A 22098-nucleotide genomic window follows, 5' to 3' on the forward strand; every position below is an offset into this window, starting at 1 on the left:
AATGTCAGCTTGAGTTACGGCATTTATGTATCCATTTGTCTCGCTCATTTCATTTCAAATGCAAAGCCAGCGTTGGGTTTTCTGCTGCGGTTTCACAACTGCTTGCTTCATGGAAGCATGGAAGTTAGATTTCGCCATCGTTTTTCCCTTGCTTATTTATGTCAATGATTTGGGACAACATTTGACAGACCTTTGTTCGGATAAGAATATTTTGTGTTGAGTCTTTGAGTCCTCAATTAAAAAGGGCCCCAAAGCAGAATATAGTAAATTCAACTTGTTGATGCAAATTGACATAAAAAAATAAAATTAAAAAAAAATCATGTTGCAGGATTATACCAAACTTGGAATGTGTTTCACATCAATATTTACTCCTTGACAGATTTCCAAGTTACACTTCAGTGGCTTGAAAAAGACACATTTGCTCTGAGATCATGTGCAGAAACCTGATGCCCACTTGGCATTCATGCTAAAATGTGTGACTTGTCAAACATGTCCGTGGATAACCAGACAGCAAGCACAACTTCACTCGAGGTCAAAAGTCAAAGTCAATTATACTTAGACCCTTACAAATCTTCGTCATGCTGATGCTTGGCCAACGGCTGCTCCTTTATGGACATAGAGGGCCCCAAATTGAGTCCAGGACTTTGGACTGCATAATTTTTTTTTGTGCCTCCCGCTCTGCTGCAAATACAGACTTACGTATGAATCAACTACAATGCTGCTTACTGGCATTCAGGAGAGGTGAAGCCACAAGCGGCCTTCCATTGTCACTTCTACCCCGACTAATTTGAATACATTGATTTCACCACGACATTTTCACATTAATTTCTGTCCCTAAGATGAAAATGCCACAGTGTATGGCATACGATTGTACCAATAAGTCTGGGAGAAGCGCTGACAAACTGACAAGAATGCAAAATTCACTGCCTTCGCAAATACTCAGTTGTTCGCCACTGAGTGGGATAGGGGCTTAAGAATGTGACTGCGATCAAAGATTTGCCTGAATCATGTTGTCAGATCCACCAACAACTATATGAATGCAAAGCCCATAGAGACAAAATTTGCTGCAGAATGTAAACCTAACCTTTGTCAGTCACATCTCGCGCTACTGAGATAGTATATTCTGAATGGCAAGTCAAGTCAAGAACAATTTTATTGTCAAATGTGCTGTATGTGTAACGCAAACAATGAAGACCATTCTTTGAGAGGCCCTCATTACTCCATACAGCGGCCCTAGCATAAAACATGGACTGATAACGGTGTTTTCAGTGAACAAACAACAGAAGGTGTCAGTAACAGTGGCAACTTAAGATGGCTACTCTATGACTTCAGCCACGAGAGGCCTGTTGATAGTCCATTCATGTTTAAGTCGGTGGCATTGAGGCCCCAAGTACTAATCAATGACACAGTGATTTTAGGTGAACTAAAGAGAGTCCAATGATGTTGTGGACCATCAAGGCACAGGATGTCATGTTGAAACCTGCCTGACTAAAAACATGGTGCCTTTATACTTCCAGTGAATCAAAACAACACAGAGCCGAGCAGAAACACATGCCGCAGGCTTTGACACTTGTGTCTGACACTAACTGAGGTAAATCCCCTGGCCAGCGGTGTGCACACTGCAGCCTTATGTCAGGTGCATGGCTACCCTATAAGATGTATTCTATAGGACAGCTTGTATAATTACTTATATCAAGTATCAAGTATCAAGTACAACTTTATTGTCAAATGTGCTGTATGTGTAACATAAATTTAATCTGTGCTGTATGTTACACATACAGCACAGATGAAATTTCCTCCCTCTTAAACAGACAACAGACAACAAGAGGAGCCGCTGGGGGTGCCCGCGCCGCCATCAAAAGCAACACAATGAGACGAAATAGTTTTAGGCTGACTTAGGCCATTTAGAAGTACTGGTCCTTCAAATCATTTTTAAAAACTCTTGAGTCAACTTTCCAAACTTCGGAACAGCCAAGCTGTGTTGTCTTTAATAGTGCAAATCTCCTCTGTTAAACAAAAACTTGATTGGCTCATTATGGTCACATGCTCTCAACAAGAGCGACCATAATATTGAATATACTGTACAGTCAGTGACAGTGGTGTATGGAAGAAAATACGCCTGCATGATGATGCACAGTACATTTATATTTGAAGATATCTATTAAGTAAAAAGTAGGGTCTATTTTTGGGGAAAAAAAGAAAAAAAATGCTTCACCAGATTGTCCTGGAATAGACCAGCCAGGTGGGAGTTGTCCCGAATTTCCTTATTACCACGCTTCCCCTGCGTTGCTTCTATAACAAATGCATACAAACGAAGACTAAAGTTCAACATCTCTGAAGTTGAACTGATTACTCTGGTTCTCTCACTGATTAGGTTTGATCCCGTTCCCCTGGAACAAAAAGCATTTCGTAGCAATAGGATAAGCAATGTGATAATCCATTGGGATATCTTTAATCAAAGCAGAAGCGTTGTAGAGTTAGTTTCCTTTCCTCTACATCTGGAGGGCCAGACTCTTTTTAGGTTTTACCTGTTGAATATTTTATTTTTCAATTTCTTTATAAAATGTGAATCTGTCAAGTCAACACGAAGAAAAACCAGAAAACAACTTAACTCCTCTTAGAACTGCAGCCCCTAACACTATATGACACAAGAAAAGGCTTTTACTATTTTTCTTTTAGTGCTAAAGTATACGGAACCATTATACTCAAAAAAAAAAAAATTCTAATTGTGAAGCATTCATGTACAGGGACAATGTTTACAGATTCTGCATCATATGAATTTTCCTTAGCTTTGGATTCTCCAAACCTCAAAGGTTCTTTACATAAATATTGATAAGTTGTAGTATTTAAGTAAATATCTTAAATCCATCCATCCATTTTCTGATCCGCTTTATCCTCACAAGGGTTGTGCTGCAGCCTATCCCAGCTGTCTCCGGGCAGTAGGCGGGGGACACCCTGAACCGGTTGCCAGCCAATCGCAGGCCACACAGAGACAGACATCCATCCGCGCTTACACTCACACCTAGGGACAATTTTTGAGTGTTCAATCAGCCTGCCACGCATGTTTTTGGAATGTGGGAGGAAACCGGAGTACCTGGAGAAAACCCATGTAGGCCGGGGAGAACATGCAAACTCCACACAGGAAGGCCGGAGCTGGAATTGAACCCTGCACCGCTACACTGTGAGGCCAATGTGCTAACCAGTCAACCACATCTTAAATCCTTGCACAAAAATCTATTCGCTTATCTTTTCAATACTCATTTCCTTTCCAATCAAAAGCAGACTGCTTACAATTCCAGTGCAGCCTTTTTTGTTATTTTGTGGGTTTTAAAATATTTCACTGGAGGTAACATGACACCCTGCATGCTCCTCCCTGTACCCACTGCTTGGTTAGCATCTTTATTGTCCAATGAATTATCAGCATCTACCTGCCATCTTTCCATGAACGAGTGCCTACTGCGTGTGTGAATAATGTCGGGACTAAAGTAGGGTGTTGAGAAAGTGCAGGAACAAACAAAAACAGGAGAATTGAATGCAGCTGCTTCTCAATACTTTCAGTTTTCCCAGTCAACCATCTGTGAATGATGACAGAATCACATCAGAATAAATATTCTTTTCAGCCAAGATTCTGTTCCGGTTTGCTTAAAGCTTCTAAAAATATTTGTGATGGGTTCCACAGAGCATACAGTTAATTCTGGTTATCTCATTTGCTATCACTTTTTTTTCTGCATTGTTTTTTTGCGATACAGAAACTGAAAAATACTACATGTAACATTAAATTTGATTGAAAAAAGAATAAAAGCTGACTGCACATGAACAATTTTTGCTTCACCTCTGCGCACCAACTCTCACAGGTGGGGAAAATTGTTAAACTTACTTAGACAAACTGTGTGTAGCATGGTGCTCACCTCTATCTATCCATCTATCAATCAGTTCTTCCAGGCATCTACTAATCAACAGTATTGGCCAAAAGGCAGCAATGAGGAACTTAGAGTATGATGCACTGAGCATGTTTCCAAGTTGGAAAACTTTTCATTTCAAACACTCCATCAATAAAAAGTGGATCGTTGTCCCATGGACATCAACGCATTATTGGAGTTGATCAATCACCGCGAGTGGAGGCACTAAGAGCATCCGTATCAGCTTTCTCTTCAAGCTTTGTGAAGGTCATATTTCTTCACAGATGCTTGGCACACATAGAGGCCCTCAAAGCAGTGGCCAATGCACATTTATCTCGAAAAAAGGAATCGGGCAGGCACATGATTAGTTAAGGCAACAATATTGCTCGCAATACCAGCACCATTTGACTTTGATCTCACATATACTGTATTCTGCTTCGTCTGTTTGAAGCCAAAGACTTCAAAATCATTGTACAGTCTTGAAAATCCTGGGTTAAAATGACTTGTTCCCAAATATACTTTTTAGTAGTTGCAATTCTCAATCCATCTTTAGGGATTGCGATTGACATCCAGCCCATTATTCGTGTCAGGCATTAAGTACTTGGAAGAATAAAATAGAAATGCCCTGGACAAACTACGTAACGGACAAGCTACAGTACGGAAATGCTGTGTTTGTACGTCACGAGTACATTGGTTTCTTGACAGTCCTAAATCACCAGAATGTAAGTTTAATTGAAAACGAAATTGTCTGTAGGTATGATGGATCTCAATAAAAGAATAACGTCAAGCAGTCGTTGGTTATAGTTTGGTTAGAAATGATGTGCAGAGACGGCGGCACGGAAGATACAGAAAGCAGAGCTGAGCTGTGGTAGAAAATGAGGATGAGTTGATGTTTCCCTTTTGGAGTGGCCATGTGGGAGAGGATGAGAAATGAGTTCATCAGAAGGATAGCCAATGTTTGATGTTTGGAGGATCTTAGCTGGCACAATATATTTTATTCATTTATTTATTTATAATATACTCCTATATTTTGTTCTTCTACTTCTTCCTTTCATAACTTTGCTGCTTTGAATTGGGAATTTCTCCATTGCGAGACTAATACAGGTTTTCTTATCTTATCTTGATAGAATGGAAGAGTAGAATGAAAATAAATATCATAATCAATTTAAAAAAATGGAATCAATTAAGAGGGTGAGAGGATTTTTCGTGGAGGAGTCCCACCTATTTTATTGTTTTCAGCTAGTTTTGGCTGGACATAGACTTCCATTGCCCTTTGAGCCCCGAGGATGTTCTGACCCTTGTGGTTATGTTTGTAGAACATCTGAAACGGCATTGAAGCTCTTTGCCTGACATTTGATATATCTTAACACAAATGCAGGTTTACTACATCACATGAGATAGATTACCTCCATAAAAATCTAGCTAATATTATTGAGATTTAATTTGGAACAGAGAAAGGAGTTGGAATGCCATTTTACCCTATGACAAGATTCTCTGACACTTAGATTAATGAGCAGCCAGGTGCGACCGCCAAAAAACTAAACAGCCTGTGTACCTTTCCAAACTACTTGAGAGAAACAATAGCATCCCAACAGGAAAAGCCTTCACTTTTATTCTTATCTCTTATAATATATATATATTTTTTCCCCATCTAGTAACATTCAAGTTTTATTTCTGTACGGGTAAGTATTGTGACTGATTCCGGCCCTCTCCAAACTCAAAAATAAAAGAGAACATTCATTTGTTTCAAGTTAAAACCATTCTCATGCGGAAAGGGTATCAACAACGTGTGCACATTTTCAGCATGACGTCTCTGATCCACTGGTGAAAGGACACTTTGATCCTCTCCTCTTTCATCTATAACTGCTTCAGACAACAAGTGTATGCAGAAAAGTGGTGAAGATTGCACGACTGTCTTGTGTCCTATGTGTTGTGTTGTGTTATTTTTGTTATTATGACTTCAAAATGGCGCCGCGAGAGTGGCTGCCTTTCCAGCAGCTCCTATATTTTGTTGTTCTACTTCTTCCTTTCATAACTTTGCTGCTGTGAATTGGGAATTTCTCCATTGCGAGACTAATAAAGGTTTTCTTATCTTATCTTATCTTAACAAGCCAAGACAAAGACAGGCAGAAACGTGAAGGCAAGAATTCGAGCAAGAGTCCTCAGATTCGAATAATGGTGACACCAATTCTGGATCAAAGCAGTACTGAAGACCATGCCACAGTGGTTGTAGATGTACTGGGCTAAGCTCATGCATGCAACCTCTCACCAGTGCAGCAAGACACTCATCTCGGCGTGCTGCGTGCATACGAGAACGTGTGCATAGTTGGGCCCCCATGTGTTGCCTGCGTGTGTATATGCTTGCACGTACGTGATCGGGTCGATTGCGGGAGGTTCGTCACTTCTTCGGTCAAATATGTAGCAAGCTGACCCGAGTAAGTAACCACTGCAGCTCGCATGCAGACAATGCCCTGTTTCGAGTAGCAACAATGGAATACAAACCAGATTTGAAGAGGATTGTTCAAGAAAAGGAATGCCAAAAGTCAATTTTGTCATTATCATGTTTGTGTGTGACATTTACAAGAAATGTGGCTGAGCAGAGGTCTGTGTGTGTGTGTGTGTGTGTGTGTGTGTGTGTGTGTGTGTGTGTGTGTGTAAGGGATGCGGTGATGTTTATGTGTGCCCTTGTGCATGATGTGGCTCTTTGCAGTAACACAGTAGAAAAAAAAAATTAGGCTCTTAGTCTCTGATTGGTTGGCCAGCCCTGCTCTACAGCAAATGCAGCTCGGATAAAAACAGCTGCTCAGCCATAACAATGATATCCGTCTTTGAGTTAAACTATTGAATTTGAATCAAAAAGCTTTCAATCCCTCTGGAGCACTTAAACAGGGCCATTGACTTGTTGTTACAGTGCCTCACCAAAAATACAAACAACCCATAAAAAGGGACACATTGTCTGGGCCCTCCTGCATCGGATCAGCATTGACAGGGTTTGTACAGACAAGAGAGCATTTAGCCAAGTGCAGTGACTCACGAGGTTAAACCCCAGCACCTTAGTTGATCAGCTATTGATTAGCTAGTGGATTACAGACTCGAATGAGTCTTTGCTAGAATCATACTGGAAATTGGCAACTCGTAGTGTTATGGATTGTAATTCACAACTGTCCCGCGATTGGCTGAAGACCAGTGAACAAAGCCGTCTGCCTTCTGCCCTGTGTCAGCTTGGAGCGACTCCAGCTTCCCTACTGTGACTTTAAATGCGATAAGTGGGATAGAAAATGGATGGCTGTGTAGACAACTCAGGTAGTAGCATCATAGCAGACTAGCACAAGCACAGACAGCTTGCGTCTCACGCTGACAAATCTTGTGTGGCATCTCAGAGTAAACTAATTGCCACATCTTTTCATCAGAAAGGCACGTGGGCAGTTGCTGACTGCAGATTGCAGAAACATTCTACCACGCACTAAATCGGAAAAGGAAGCTGGGAATGGTTCAACTCAACCAATAACCGACTGATCACATCATTGCCCTTACTAAGGCACCATCTGGAATTGTTTCTGTTTTTACTGTTGGAACACTAATAACTCACAAATCTGATGAATATATTTAACGCATGACTTCATTAGAGAGGATGTGGGCTAAACACCATTGAAGCCCTTCAGAGCAAGATTGGGTAACAAGTGCCCCTGATATACAAATTGGACAGGGCTGCTGAATACAGAGCCAATTTCATGCAGAATAGCAGTCAGTCTTGGGCATGATTAAATGCCGCTGGCAGCACTCAGTACGTGCTCGATGCCTAAATAACGCAGCAGCCCTCTTCCATACTTATAAAGATACAATTGGAAAAGTTGCATTTTTAAGGATTTCAGTCCACGTGCCCTCAACAGAAAATGCAAAAGTAAAACTCAGGTCAGATAAAGATGAATACCAGCCACGTTGTTTTCCCATCCGAAGCAAAGAAGTCACCTCAAGTTTATTTAAATGTCTCACAACAGTGTTCCACGGGTATTGTAGCTTTCATTTCGAGCCTAAAGCGCTGGGGTGAGAGAGCACGATGGCATTCGCGGTCTGGTTTCATTTCATTTGCACATTAAAAGGGAGCTCCCAAAATGTGAGAATGCCCGTGTCAAACAAAATGAGCTGGGCAAAATGTGCCCAGTTGACACCATTCAGCCGTGTTTGGAGCCACGGTAAACAAAGCAACAGAAACAAGGGGCATGCACGAATAATTTAAACAATTCCCTTGATTACTATTTCCTTAAACATTTGACAGATGTGCATGAGATAAACTGTGTGTGTGTATGTGTATATATATATATATATATATATACACACACACACATTTTTTTGCGTCAAACACTCAAGTAATAAAAGTGATTGGAAAAGGAGGAAAATCAAAGCTGCGGACCATTTTATGTCACTTCATTTCAGTGTGTTTCTTTGTCTGTGTGAATATGTACTTTTTTCCCTTTTTTAAATGATCAAAACTGTTAACGAGACTACCAACAGCCAATGTACCTCTTTTGGACACGACACTGCCTGCGATTTATGTGGCGTGAAATGTGTTGTAGGAGCTGAGGTTTCCTTGCTTGAGTGAAGAATTTCATTTTGTGACATCAATGAAAGACAGTGCCTGTTGTCCAGGACAATAATCTGGGTCATTGCCCTCAACTGAAAGAAAATATCACATTCAATAGCATCTCGAGATATAAAAGACATCTCATTTTACATGGGCGACCTTTGGAAGTAAACAATTCTGTTAAAAACAAGATATGATGCTCAGACACGCTACAGTCAGCCGGGTCACTATCTGTGTTCTAATACAAATGATCAATCAAATTTTTTTTAAATTTTGATCATTATAAAATAATTCATTTACAATATGATTGTGATTGTGGTCCGGTTTTCAATGGCGTCAGAATGAAATCTTAGCCCATTATAGAGAGAGCTATTCCTAATATTTAAATTACGAATTGTTTCTTTTTCTTTTACTCCCAAAATCTTATTATGCAATGACTTGGCTTGGAAGCCGAGTTGTGAAAGGTTTAAATGGAACAAAAATATTGAAATATTGTCAATGGGCCACTGAGTGAAGCACCTGAGATAGCCACATGACTATAATAAATAAAGCGATGGGACTGCTGTCTGGAATCAACTATTCAGTTCTTTCTGGCACTTAAGGTGAAAAACTGGCAAGCCTGATGACAGGCTGAAAATACCACACCGATCAAATATTCACATCAAAATCTAGGTTTAGATTTTAAAAAGGTTCAATGAACTATCAGAGGAAATGAGCATCCGCATCCTGAGGTATCCTGGAAACCCTGCAAAGGTAATTAAACATGTTAGTTATCACACACTTCCTCACACTGGTGAAGTCCTGGTCGTTTAATCTAAATGAAAAACATGCATACCAAAAAGGGGAGGGGGCAAAACGAAAGGCATGTTTTCCATGTGAAGAGGCGCCTCTGTCAAAATAAACTGTTGTGCAGAACTTTTATGCGCAAACACGCACACACGCACATGCTTTCACAAGTGCACATTCTGCACTAAAAGAGATTCTGTGACATTTTAAAGTGCGCGAGCTAAAACCACAAATCGGAACAAAATGGTGTGCGTTGGAATTACGGTATATATATGAACTGTTGTGATGAAATGACCTCACCAACACTGGTGCTATGCAGTTGCCTAGCTTGATGGAGCACATAGTTTACGAACAATAGTACAGGCCAGATTATCTGCAACATTCAATGTTTAGTAGCTTCAAACATGCAGATTAATAATGACGCCCAACAGAAAGCGTTCCAGGTTGTTCACGCACAATGAATGAATTGGCAGTAAAATCTGCAAATTTGAAGACAAAACAGCATAACATCACACTTTATCATTCCCCCTCCCCTTCCCCGCTATGATTTGAAGGATTGTTGCCAATGTTAAGCAATCTTTGCAATGCCCAAAGGAAGGAAAAGGGGGGGGGGGGGGCAAGAAGTGTGATTTGATTATCAAACATAAATTCAGTACCAAACAAGTACAACTTGATTTTTCTTAACAATGTACTGTAGCTGCTTTCAACTTTCAACGAAATACTTTAGTTGGAATCTTTTCAAAATTACTTTAATGAATAACTTGTGGATTTTTGAGTCGTAACTCCTGCAAGACATGATCAAGTTAAGTGAGGCAATGAAATTGTACAACAGTCTGTTTCTTTGAAGTCAGTGACAGCGTTATGAAGTGAGGTTGAGACAGGTAGTGACAGTTGCATACAAATACATATATCTTGATTGGTTTCACAAAGATAATTCAAACATTTTTAAAAGTGTAGAAATGTGGACAACAGGGAATGTGCATTGTATTGTTTTCATCGGTGCATGTGACACTGTGGAGCCTACTAGGCGAGTGTTTACAATGAAAGACGGGCTCTGTCGTGGAGTTCCCTCTGAGTTATTGTCATATTTACCCGTATACGGGTTAACAGGGTTGAGGGAGTGACGCTCTTTGAAATATGAATGAGGGGGTGTGAGTGGGGGACACCCACCATGCTTGTGGTCGTTTAGCTTCCCATCAATGTCTTTTTGTCGCCTAAGCCACTCAGAAGACCCTCATGACTACACTTATGCTTTTCCCAATGAATGCTGTTTCCAAGCCAAAACATAAACTAAGTCAACAAAAGTTGATACTACTAGGACCGATTCCCAGACTTTAAACAACCGAAATGGTTGATACTTCAGGAGCAGTACTGCAGGAAAGCAAATCAATATTGGTATCGATTAGCAAACTCACACAAGGACCACCCAAGCAGCAGGGCGGCTTCCCTTGTAGCAATGAAAGTTATTACAACGGTTGCATATTGACAGGTAGCACCAAAACATTTTAGTAGTGGCCAAAATTCATTTGTGGCAGCCCACCACAGGTATGTGTATGTGGTAAACACTGCAGCTGTAATGTTTTCTTTTGCGAAGCCCATCAATGATGTCACTTATTTTCACATTTTTCAAACGGTCCGCCAGTTTCCCATCCCTGGTATAGAGTACTTATTGTAAGCCCCTTGCATGTGGGAAAGGAGAACCACAGTCGTCGGCGCACTAAGCACTTAGACCATCGGTGTCAAACATACAGCCCGCGGGCCGGGACTGGCCCCCAAGGAGGTTCGATCAGACACAAGCTCAATCAGATACAAGTTTGAAAGCAAACAAGAAGCTGTAGCATCCATTGACGAAAAAGAGATTGGCTCACATCTCCTGTCCCATGTCAATCCGCTTCAATTCCAAGCCGCGACTCCCAGTTCCACAGATGCATCGGCGCTCTCCGCTGACGCTCCTTTATTCTCATCTTGGGCTCCACAAGCCATCCATCCATCCATCCAGCCGCAGACCGTTCAACAGCACCGACATTCCCGCTGAACAAAGCGTAGTTATGGAAAATGCTGCCCATTTCAGGCGCAAAAACACAAGCGCCCCGGGGCTGTCCAGCAACGACAGTCAGATGGCGCCGACATTCTTCCCAATCAAAGTCAGTGCTGGTACACGCATGCTGCAGAGAAGGCGCAACCACCAAGCACAGATTCTTCTCCTTTGACAAATGTCGTGACCAAAAAAATACTGAAAACAATCCACAGCAGGTCCACACTACGTAACAACAAAAACAATGTGACAAAACAAAACACAAAAACAACAACAAAAAAAAAAAGCAAGGCTCTTAAAGAGCACTTGTCGACGGCTGCCTACTCGGGTGCCTACTTGAAAAAAAAAAATCTGGAATTGAAATGTGTTTAAAATATGGGGAAATATATGAAAAATATAAAACCCTCCCACTTTTGCATTCGTAGAGAAGCCAGTCTCATGCCATTATTTTAACAAAGGTGACAAGTTCATTGGGAGGTCCTTTGACTTCTTCCCTGAGTTTAACAAAAGGTGAAGAAAGAAGCACCCATGTAAAAACAACATATGTAAGCAGTTAAGGTAGCGTAATGTAAAGCAGGAAGGATCATGTTTCCAAAGTTCACTTGAGGGCTCAGGCCCAGAAGCAACAGGCTCAACTCACAAAAGTGCTTTTGACTGGCATTGTTGGCATAACGCTGTTGCAGAGCGAGCTCTGCCGACATTCCCAATGAGGCTCCCTTATGTCCAGTTAGGGGGCAGATTCAATGCTTGCTGCAAATTACTATCAGAATCTTTTCTGAAGCAATCTGGTGTCAAGATGATCTGTAAAAAGTTTCCAAAGAATTACGGTCAGGTCAGGTGGCACAATAAGAAATGTGACGTTATTTTTTTTCTTTTCACTAAGAGGTTGTGTCATGTATGTAGGCTCCTGGGGTTACTATGTGCTTGTTTTTGTTTTTGTTTTGTTTTTGTTTTTTTTAACTGGAAACTTCCCTTTCAATGACAACGTTGTTAAATGCACAGACAACAAAAACGATCCATAATTCAGGACAGCAAAACTTATACCACTAAACCACATTTTAGCTATCTTGGAGATGAAGAATTGCTTTGCTTTTCTCATCAAGGGTCATAGGGTTCAATTTTCAGAGTCCCACAGGGGTGGAGCTACTCCGTGGCTAGGGGCTGCGACAGCCCCCTCAGAAATCTGTGCAGCTCCAGATAAGACTCTTGAGCATGATATTCTAAAATATATTTCTAATTATTTTCTCAGCCTCTCTATGTACCGGTCAAGGCCCTCGTTGGCACCGGGAAACAATAAAATTCAAGGCTCTAACTGTCATCATGATTAAAATTATGGTCTAGTGCTCAGTTCAATCACACATTTTGGCTTTTGGACTTTTTGTGGCTTCTTTCATCCATTTTTTTTTCCAAAAAATGAGATGCCTCAGCAGTCTATTGATCAAAACACACACTGCTGGACACTTGACTTCACGGAGAGTAACGGAATACAAGTACTGGCGTTACATATTCAGCATACTCCAAAAAAAATGAACTGTACTCCGTTACTTACAGAAAAGAAAATTGACTTTTTAAGCTATTAGCAAAATGAAAATGCTAATTCCTCACCAAAACCACCCCCAAAGTGGTATTTTTCTCCATTCACTCATCTCTGAGCATTCCTGCTCTGTCCTGCTCATTCTCTCTCCGTCCTATGCTTTTATTGTATGTATATATGCTTTTATTATAAGCTGTTCCGAGCTGACTTAGAGTCGTCTTCGACTGACATCAACAGCACATCATCCTGAAATAATGTCCATCCATCCATCCATCCATTTTCAACACCGCTTATCCAAGAGCGGGTCGAAGGGAGTTGCTGGAGCCTATCCCAGCTGACTTTGGGCAGAAGGCAGACGACACCCTGAACTGTTCGCTAGTCAGTTGCAGAGCACATATACAGACAAACGAACATTGCGAGAACTGTGAGCGTGGATTGTTATTCGTCTATGTGTAGCCTGCGACTGCCTGAGGGTGTCTCGATGACAGCCGGGATTGGCTCCAGAAATCCAGCAAACCTTGTGAGGCTCAGCGGACTAGAAATTGGATGGATGGATGGATAGGTGGATATATGCCACAAAGAGCCATCGATTTTTTTGGGCCATTTACAGCCAATTGAAAACAATGATGGTTAAATAGGGCGAGAAGCACAGCATTGATCAGTCCGCTTATCCAAGACGAGTCAAATAACAGAACATGTACATGATTGGAGACATATATTCTGCAAAAAAGTTGTGCTTAACGTTGAGAGTTCATAAAAAGGGTCATTCGTAACTCGATATTACACTGCATATAATTAATCTATTTGGAAATGATGTATCTATTCAACAATTTTTTTCAACTGTTTTTGCCGCTAATTTTCTACAGTGATATACTGTACACCGTTACAGTGAAGGGATGCAATTAATACTGAATGAATTTTGGGCCATATTTCCCAGCCCTAGCTCCGACTTGTCAAACACTATATTTGGATTATTATTGCTTTTGGGGAATAAAGATTGGGAAGATGAATCCATCCAATTTCAGCCGTCAAAGGAGGCTGTCATTTTATGTGGCAACGCCCCATACTGTCGACTGAAACAAATGTTATAGTGCCCAACGTTTGACTTTGTGAACCTTAGTGGGGGCACATTGAGAACATATTGCAAATAACATTTTTGAGTTAACTTCTGATTTATTATTATTATTATTATTATTATTATTATTATAAAATGAACAGGAGTTTGGTACTCAGAGAAAGAACGTAAGCTTGTTTTGTTTTTTTTCTTAAATGCACCTTGTTCTTGACAGAGCCCATAGCATGGACAAAAGTGAGGAATAACTTCCAAAAATCCATAGAAATAAACATTGACCCATGACTTTCTTTTTGAAAAAAATCACAGCAAAACGGGCTGAAAGGAGCAGAATCGCAACCTCGTTCGGCCAAATGGTGTACATAGAAACCGGGACTTCAAAGACAAAGTGCTTCCACAACTCCACAAATTGGCTGTAACCCCAAGAACCCAAGAAGTGTATGTACAGCTGCACATATCACATGCTCACATGCATTGGCCTTTTTTTTTGGGGGGGGGGGGTGAGATGAATAGATATGGACAGAAAAGATCACTTACACTAAATAGTTGTCTTGCAAGAAACCTGTTTGTTTTGTTTGTAGTATTATTTTTCTTAGAGGGATTTTTCATGGCCAGGAATGCGTCTTCATTGTGTACCATTGAATAATAGCTCCATTTTGTTTATTTTACATTGTTAATTAGTTCCTTAGGAAATGCTAACTTTCACAAGCATTGTTATTGTAGAAAAGCTGCTTGAACAGAAATATATATATATATATATATATATATATATATTTTTTTTTTTTTTGCTGCAAATTCCTAACAGCACAGCAGGTGGTTCGTGAGCAATCATTTATTTGTAATGAATACTGACACCTTTTTTAATGATTGCTATGCTGAGACACAGATGCTGACAAATATTTCAAATTCATAATTCTGCTTCAATGAAAAAATATTATTTGTATGTAGTAGAATCTCTATATATGTTTTTTTATAATCATGGATCATTGTAAATACTGTAGAATTATTATGCAGTAAGAAAGTAATAAGTAAACAAACCCCTGGAAAACGTAATGGAATCACCAGTCTCGGAGGATATCCATTCAGTTGTTTAAATGTGTAGAAAAAAAAGCAGATGACAGATTTTACAAAAAACAGAAAATGGGCAGCAAAACAAATGGGAGGAAATCGGAGTCAACGTCTGTGACTGAACTTTAAGAAACTGCATGAAGTAGAGGATGAATTGACATTCTGAAAAGCTAATCAAAAGCCATCATTAACACCAAAACAAACAAGCAAAAAAGGAAGGCGAAGGAAAATCAATCGTGGATGGTGGATGACTGGAAAAAAAAGTAATATTCAGTGATGAATTGCAAATTTGAATTGGGCAAGATACTGGAAAATTGCTTCGTGCAATTCCAATGAACAGAGGTGGACATTCCATCGACGGACAGTCAGTCCATCACTGTTTCAGTCAGTATTTCAGACTGACACGTGTACCCGGTCTGGCCATTGTTGGTGACAGCTAGTCACTGTCTATGTCATTTTCATGTTACACACTTGTACTTCACAAGATGGCAGCCCAAAAAACAATCCACACGCATGCACGCAGGCATGCACGCACGCGCGTGCGCGCGCGCGCGCACACACACACACACACACACACACACACACACACACACACACACACACACACACACACACAGTTTATGTTGACATTTTGGATACTTTTCTCATCCCATCTAGGATGTCACGTCTGGGATGATGAAATGATATTTCAAGACGAAAATACATCTCGCCATGGAGCAAAACTATGAAACCCTTCCTTGAAGAAAGACACACAAGGTCAATTTGATGACCAGTAAACAGCCCAGAAGTCAATCCAATTGAAAATCTTTGGTGAAAGTTGAAGAAAATGGTCCACGACAAGGCTCTAAGCTGCAAAGCTGATCTGGCAAATCAGAGAAAGTTGGAGCCACATTGATGAAGAGTACTCTTTATCATTCATTAAATCCATGCCTATGAGACAGAGCTGTTCTAAAAGCCGGATTTCGTGCAACAAAGCACTAGTGGTGTGTTGAAGTGCTCTTTTGTTGTTGTTTTTTTTCATGATCCATCCACTTTCAACACATCTTATCCTGAACGGGGGCACAGGGGATTACTAGAGCCTATCCCAAATGACTGGGGGCGGAAGGCAGCCAACACCCTGAACTGGTTGCCAGTCAGTCGCAGGGCACATATAGAGACAAAGAAACATTCACACCCACATCGATACGTCACCAAGTGGGAACCAACCTCACGCTGCCGGTTCACAAGTCAGGCGAGTGTACCACTACACCATAAACAACTGATTAGCAAAATTGCTCTTTTAAACAAAGGTATTTCGAGCCTTGTCAAGCAGCCTGCATCCATTAAGATGAGGAAAAATTGCAGAACATGTTGCAGTAATAAATTATGCTGACATGATAGAACTAAAATTCAAGACCTACTTGAAATGAATGATGACAACTTCAAACAAAATGGCGAGACCCACTGCTGCTTCCCAAGGCCCATGAATTGTTATCTGATTAATGGATTGGCCTCTTTGTAATTACCTGGTCTGTAGTGACATGCATGAAGGACATGCTTGAAAAGCAAGAAAGGTCATGTCACCTCTACATGATTTGGTGTGGTCCGGTAACAGTGGATCAGATGGTAGTCATTTCCGTTTTGGTGAGAGAGAAACATTCGGCTGCAATTTCAGGCTCCACAGGTGTGATCGCATCTCAGTGACAGACTATAAATATACAGTGTGAAGCTACAGTAGGTGTAGGCAGTTTACATTAGCCAACATATTCCAGCTCTTTGGCTGTTTCATGATGTCATAATTGTATACAGCAATGATCCAATATCTGAGCAGAAGACTAATGAACTGATCATTCTATACAGTAGCCATGATGAGACATACAATACAATACAATACAATACATTCAGATTCAGGGCACACTGAAATGTTTCTCTTTCATTGTACACTCACTTAGTAGCTGTAATACTATCATTCCCATCATTCCAAAATTGAATGTCTGTTTAAAAAAAAAAAAAAACTGAGCAACAAGCATTCCATGCAACCACTATAACTTACTCATGTACAGTCACTACTTCACTCTTGCTGCTTATTAGTATCGCCTTGCATATTAAATGTGCTGAGAGATATTTTTCAATTTATGTTTATCTTCTTATTCTGTGCTGTTATCGTCCACAAACCTGTTTTTTTCCCAGTTGTGGGACATGGGACAAAAAAAAAAGGTTGTATGCCATACTATTCCATTCTGTTCCACTCAATTCTATTGTATTCTGAGCCTATTCGACACGACTGCAACCTCTTTAGGATATGTTGAAGTTCACAAAGAAGTATTTTACTCGAGCACACAGAGTCGACAAAAAGTAGATCACTATTTAACACAAGATTTATGCCACAGCTGCCCTAAATTAACATAATTGGTTTTATATGTATATATATCTGATCCGCTTATCCCAACTGTCTTCGGGCAGGAGGCGGGGGGACACCCTGAACCAGTTGCCAGTCGATCATCGGTGCTCACACTCACACCTACGGACAATTTAGAGTGTTCGATTAACCTGCCACACGTTTTTGGAATGTGGCAGGAAACTGGAGTGCCCTGAAAAAATCCACACATGCACGAGGAGAACATGCAAACTCCACACAGGAAGGCCAGAGCCAGAATCGAACCCTGCACCTCTGCACTTGTAAGGCCAACGCGCTTCAGTGTGACAGTGTGTCTGATAGTGTGTGTGTGTGTATGTGTGTGTGTGTGTGTGTGTGTGTGTGTGTGTGTGTGTGTGTGTGTATGGTTGTTCGTCAATGTGTTCCCAGTTGGCAACCAGTACAGGGTGTACGCCCGTGTCACTGAAGATAAGCAGATCAGATAATGGATGGATGGATATAGATATATATTAAAATATCAAATTGAATCAAACCAGGAATCGTGTGCATCATTTCAACCCTAGTTCTCTAAATGTCAGCATTGTGCATTCAGTGATACAGTTAGTGAATTGTGTGTTGTTGTTGTTGTTGTTTTAATCCAAGTTGTTAATACAGCATATTGAGTCATCCTCAGCCAAAGTGGCTTTTGTTGCCATTTTCAGGCATCTTTAATTTAAAGCAAAGTGTTGTGATACTACAAGTGCTTGTATAAGCGTAATGTTGCAAATATTATGGAATGCAAATGCTGCAATCTGGTATGGTACTAGTGATTGTATTATACCGTGAACATGAATATATGGGTCGAACGCTTACAAATTGGCCAAAAACTGGGAACACATTGGTCTGGTTGGCCTTCAAAATAAACGCCGAGCCTAACGTCCTGGTGAAAAAATAAAGGCCTATCAGAGGGGCATGTGCCAAAACAGCTCATTTTCTATTTTCATTAAAAAACAATGTTTAGCTTCTTTGATATAAGATGCAAAGCCAATGAGTCTTGAGCCATCCAGTCTCAGACAGCGTAACACCACGAACACACACAGTCAGCCTCTTTCTTTTACCAACTGGCCCACAACTATGTGAACAAACCTTCGGGTGGGGACAAGTGAGGAGTAAATGTTGATACAGCAGCACAGCTCCCTATTGTGAGTCCCTGCAGAGTGAGCATTGCGGATGTTGGTGCGCCCCGGTCCTAGAGAATAGGAACTTTCAGGAAGGGCCAGAACACAGAGCCGAGCTCTCCAGTGTGTCACACTATGTGACAGCAACACATTGCTGCTTTTGTTTACCACTGCAGAGAATCAGCCAGTGCTTCCCACAGGAAAAACTCTCCACAAACAAAACTTAGAATTGTTTTGGAATCATCGTGGTCCAGCAGGCAAAATTAGCTATGATTAGCCATGTTTGATGTCGGTGACCTTTGACTTTTTAATTTTATAACCTGGGACTGCTCTGAGGAAACCAATGGCAAGCATCTGAAGGCTTGGACCACATTTTATGCTGCAGAGCAAGTACAGGGAAGGCATAATAAGTAAAGTTCGTAAACATTCTTTGTAGGCAAAGGAACCGGTGGCGTTTTGACTCTGTGTTGGGTCTTGTTGAAATGCACACCAGCATTGCTTCATAGTTGCACTTTGTTTATTGTCACTAAGTACTAACATAGTCAGCATAAAACAAAACGTCTTCCAGTCAAAAATGTGGCCATCAAGCGTGTCCCCCATGGGGATCAACAGCATAAAGGGGAGAAGATGCACGCCTACTTCGGCGCCTAACTACATGCAGGAGGGATACACGCTGAAATGAGTGTTCCATAGTTTTATATTATATCAGAAGAACACATCAGGTGTTCTTGCTTATTTTGTGTACAAAGAATAATGCAAGAAATAAAATCATACACGAGGCACAAACTGTCACTGAGGCGTAAACAATTGTGTTACCGATTAAATCCATGATACTATTTGCAAGGTACTGAAGCATCTAAAAGGAGGTAGATCTTACCGCCGCTCGTTCCTACCGACTGCTGTCAGGCTGCTGAATAAAAATAAAATTACGTGAAAAACAATTGTAAATAGCACAGCCACCTTATCTATATCTATATTGCACTTAATTGAACTGTGTACATTGAAACTGAAACATTTTATTGTGAATGCAAACACTTTGTTTTTCTTCTTTCTTCTTTCTACCCCCAATTTTGCTGTTGTAGACTGTAAATTTCCCCAGTGTGGGACAAATAAAGGGTATCTTATCTTCAGCAAATTCCACATTTGTGAGATTTCTTGATCAAAGACCACAAAATAAAGCAGCAATCCTTCCAAAGCACAAAAACGGCAACTTAATTGCTTTACGATAGATATGCCTCGCAACAAGATCCCTTTTTCATTTTAATTCAATTTGAAAAATGTTTGATCTTGTTTGATTGACTTGGGTTGACAGAAGGGATTCTGTTATGCATACACATGAGAAATTATGTTCACATTTGATGACATTTGACGTTTCACCCACAAGTTATTGGCTGTTGTTTCTTTCATCATCCACATCACAATATGTGGGTACATCCTCGAAAGAATCCTGACCCGTCATAAAAATGAAATGCCGATCTCTCAAAAACCTTTGACACAAAGCCGTATGCAAACAAATAATCCCACAAGCAACAATAGATTTTGAGCCGGGCCCTCTCTCATGTCCAATATCAACTTCACAGATGTTCTTTTGGAGAGATGCATACAAATTCCCTCAATCTATATTCCAATCTATATTCCAAAATACCTCTTCCTTGCAGGGTGGAAGCTGAGGTGAAATGTGGGGTGAATGAATGTAAGACCTGTATCTGAGTCACATGAGCAATAAGCAGCTGTTTAAAGATGCACAAAGACAAGGCACGCTGACCACATCCACCAAAAAAAAAATAAGCATGCTGACTACCTCCAATGAGGAAATCTTCTTAATCCAATCCTAAACTGGCTTCCATGTAATGTTGCAATTGGGCCATTGCGCTGTCTTGGAAGAACCCAGAAAATAGGTCATTTTCTCTGTGTCAAAAAGGCATTGTTTGCATATAGTCTAAATACCCAAAATAAACGATTTAGAAAAAAAAATATATAACATACTGTGTATGAATGAAAAAAAAATCTACTTTGAGTGTCATTCAAGTAAAGCATGTTACCAAACAGCCTCATGATTTAATTTAAATAGTTCACGCTATCATCTCTTACTTCATCATCTCTAATTTCTTTTTTTTTTCTTTTTTTTTTGCACAAATCTAAAATGTTGAAAATCGGTGAATTGGATATACTGTATCACCGACAACTCATTCACTGCTTGGCACTCTACGAGACCAGCTCTGAGGAAATTAAGTTGCGCTAACAATCGGGTCTGTGGATTCCACTGCCAGTTCAAAACTCATGAGCATTTTAACTTTGTGATGTCAGATCACAAACACCACGGGGAGTCCATAGCATGCTGGAGTGGTGCAGAAATTCACTGAATCCTGCTTTGACAGCTCTCAGTGTCATGCAGTGCCAAGTGCAATCACAATACTTCAGTCAGCGAGGTGGTCGAAATCTTGTGGGCATGCCCAAAAATATATTATTGAGTGGTCCGTGGTCGTGTTGTAATTGCCACCTCTTATCAGGTTTAAGTTTCAGGAATATTTTAAATTTGCATGACGTTCCTATGGCAGGTCCGTGCTTCAAATTCAGCAATAAAACGCCGACAAAAGAAAAACAAAACGGTGACAGGAAATAATTTCAAAGCTATCCGTTTCTATATACCAAACAGCAGTCGCTTACCTGACAAGAATTTTGGAGTCACAACAACCTGTCAGACGACACAACCCTCGCAGCTCCAACACAAACTTTCCAGTCGATGCGTTGTCTTTTAATTCGCTGGCCTCCGGGCAGTCCCAATCACCGCCGCCGGGATGACACTCTTTTTTTTTTTCTCTTGAGGATGACACTCCTTTTTATGGCTGGCAGTTTGGGGTGTCTTCTTCACTTTCAGGGTGTACTCTGTATGTCTCTGATGATAATGAAGAAAGTTGCTCTGCTTTGAGAGTTTGGACGAGCAGGAAATGAAGTGGAGGAACATTAATCTCATACTGACTCCTAGAGGCGCGCCCGGGCGTTGAGGGAAATTTATTGCTGGAGGGGGAAAACTGACGGAAATTAGAATTGACACTGAACGACACTGAAGTGTACGTTAAACAATACGTTAAAAAATGTAGGAGGGGTATACAGTACTGTAGTATAATAAAATCATGTATATTTTGATTTATTGCAAATGGGTCGTGACTCGTGAGCAAAACAAGCAAAATTTTTCGGGCTTAGGCAATTAACAGAATGTTGGGAAAATATTTTATGAAGGAAAACGGTTATATAAAATATATATATATATATATATATATATAACGTCTGCACTTTTATCCACCAAAGAAGGAGAGTGGTGCGTTGAGATACGGGCGCTTCCAATTCAAAATATGTTTGAGGGAAAAATAAATAAAACACACAAGAATAGAAGGATTTCCTTGGATTTGTATCATGCATATTTTTAAACATAAAAGTTTTTTTATTTAGTATAAATAAATACATTTTGGTGGGACTGATGTTGGATTTAACTTTAAACGGAATACAATATTTCATTTGTTAAATTGAGCAGCATGGTGGCTGAGTGTGCTTTATTTCTGATCTTCTCACATTCTTGCCTGGGCTGGGGCTCAATGAGCTAAAATCGTC

The 22098-nt window shown here is 40.4% G+C and overlaps 1 protein-coding gene across 1 annotated transcript in view; it reads right to left on the reverse strand.

The window, feature by feature from the left end:
- Positions 1–21443, reverse strand: part of tspan9a (tetraspanin 9a) — a 179904-nt gene extending 158461 nt beyond the window's left edge. Inside the window, exon 1 of the mRNA XM_019894180.1 lies at positions 21157–21443. The gene's annotated coding sequence lies outside the window, so the exon portion shown is untranslated. The remainder of the gene's footprint in view (positions 1–21156) is intronic.
- Between the last annotated feature and the right edge of the window lie 655 nt (positions 21444–22098).

Source organism: Hippocampus comes, unplaced genomic scaffold, assembly GCF_001891065.2.
Source record: "Hippocampus comes isolate QL1 unplaced genomic scaffold, H_comes_QL1_v1.1 scaffold104, whole genome shotgun sequence".
Lineage (NCBI taxonomy): Eukaryota > Metazoa > Chordata > Actinopteri > Syngnathiformes > Syngnathidae > Hippocampus > Hippocampus comes.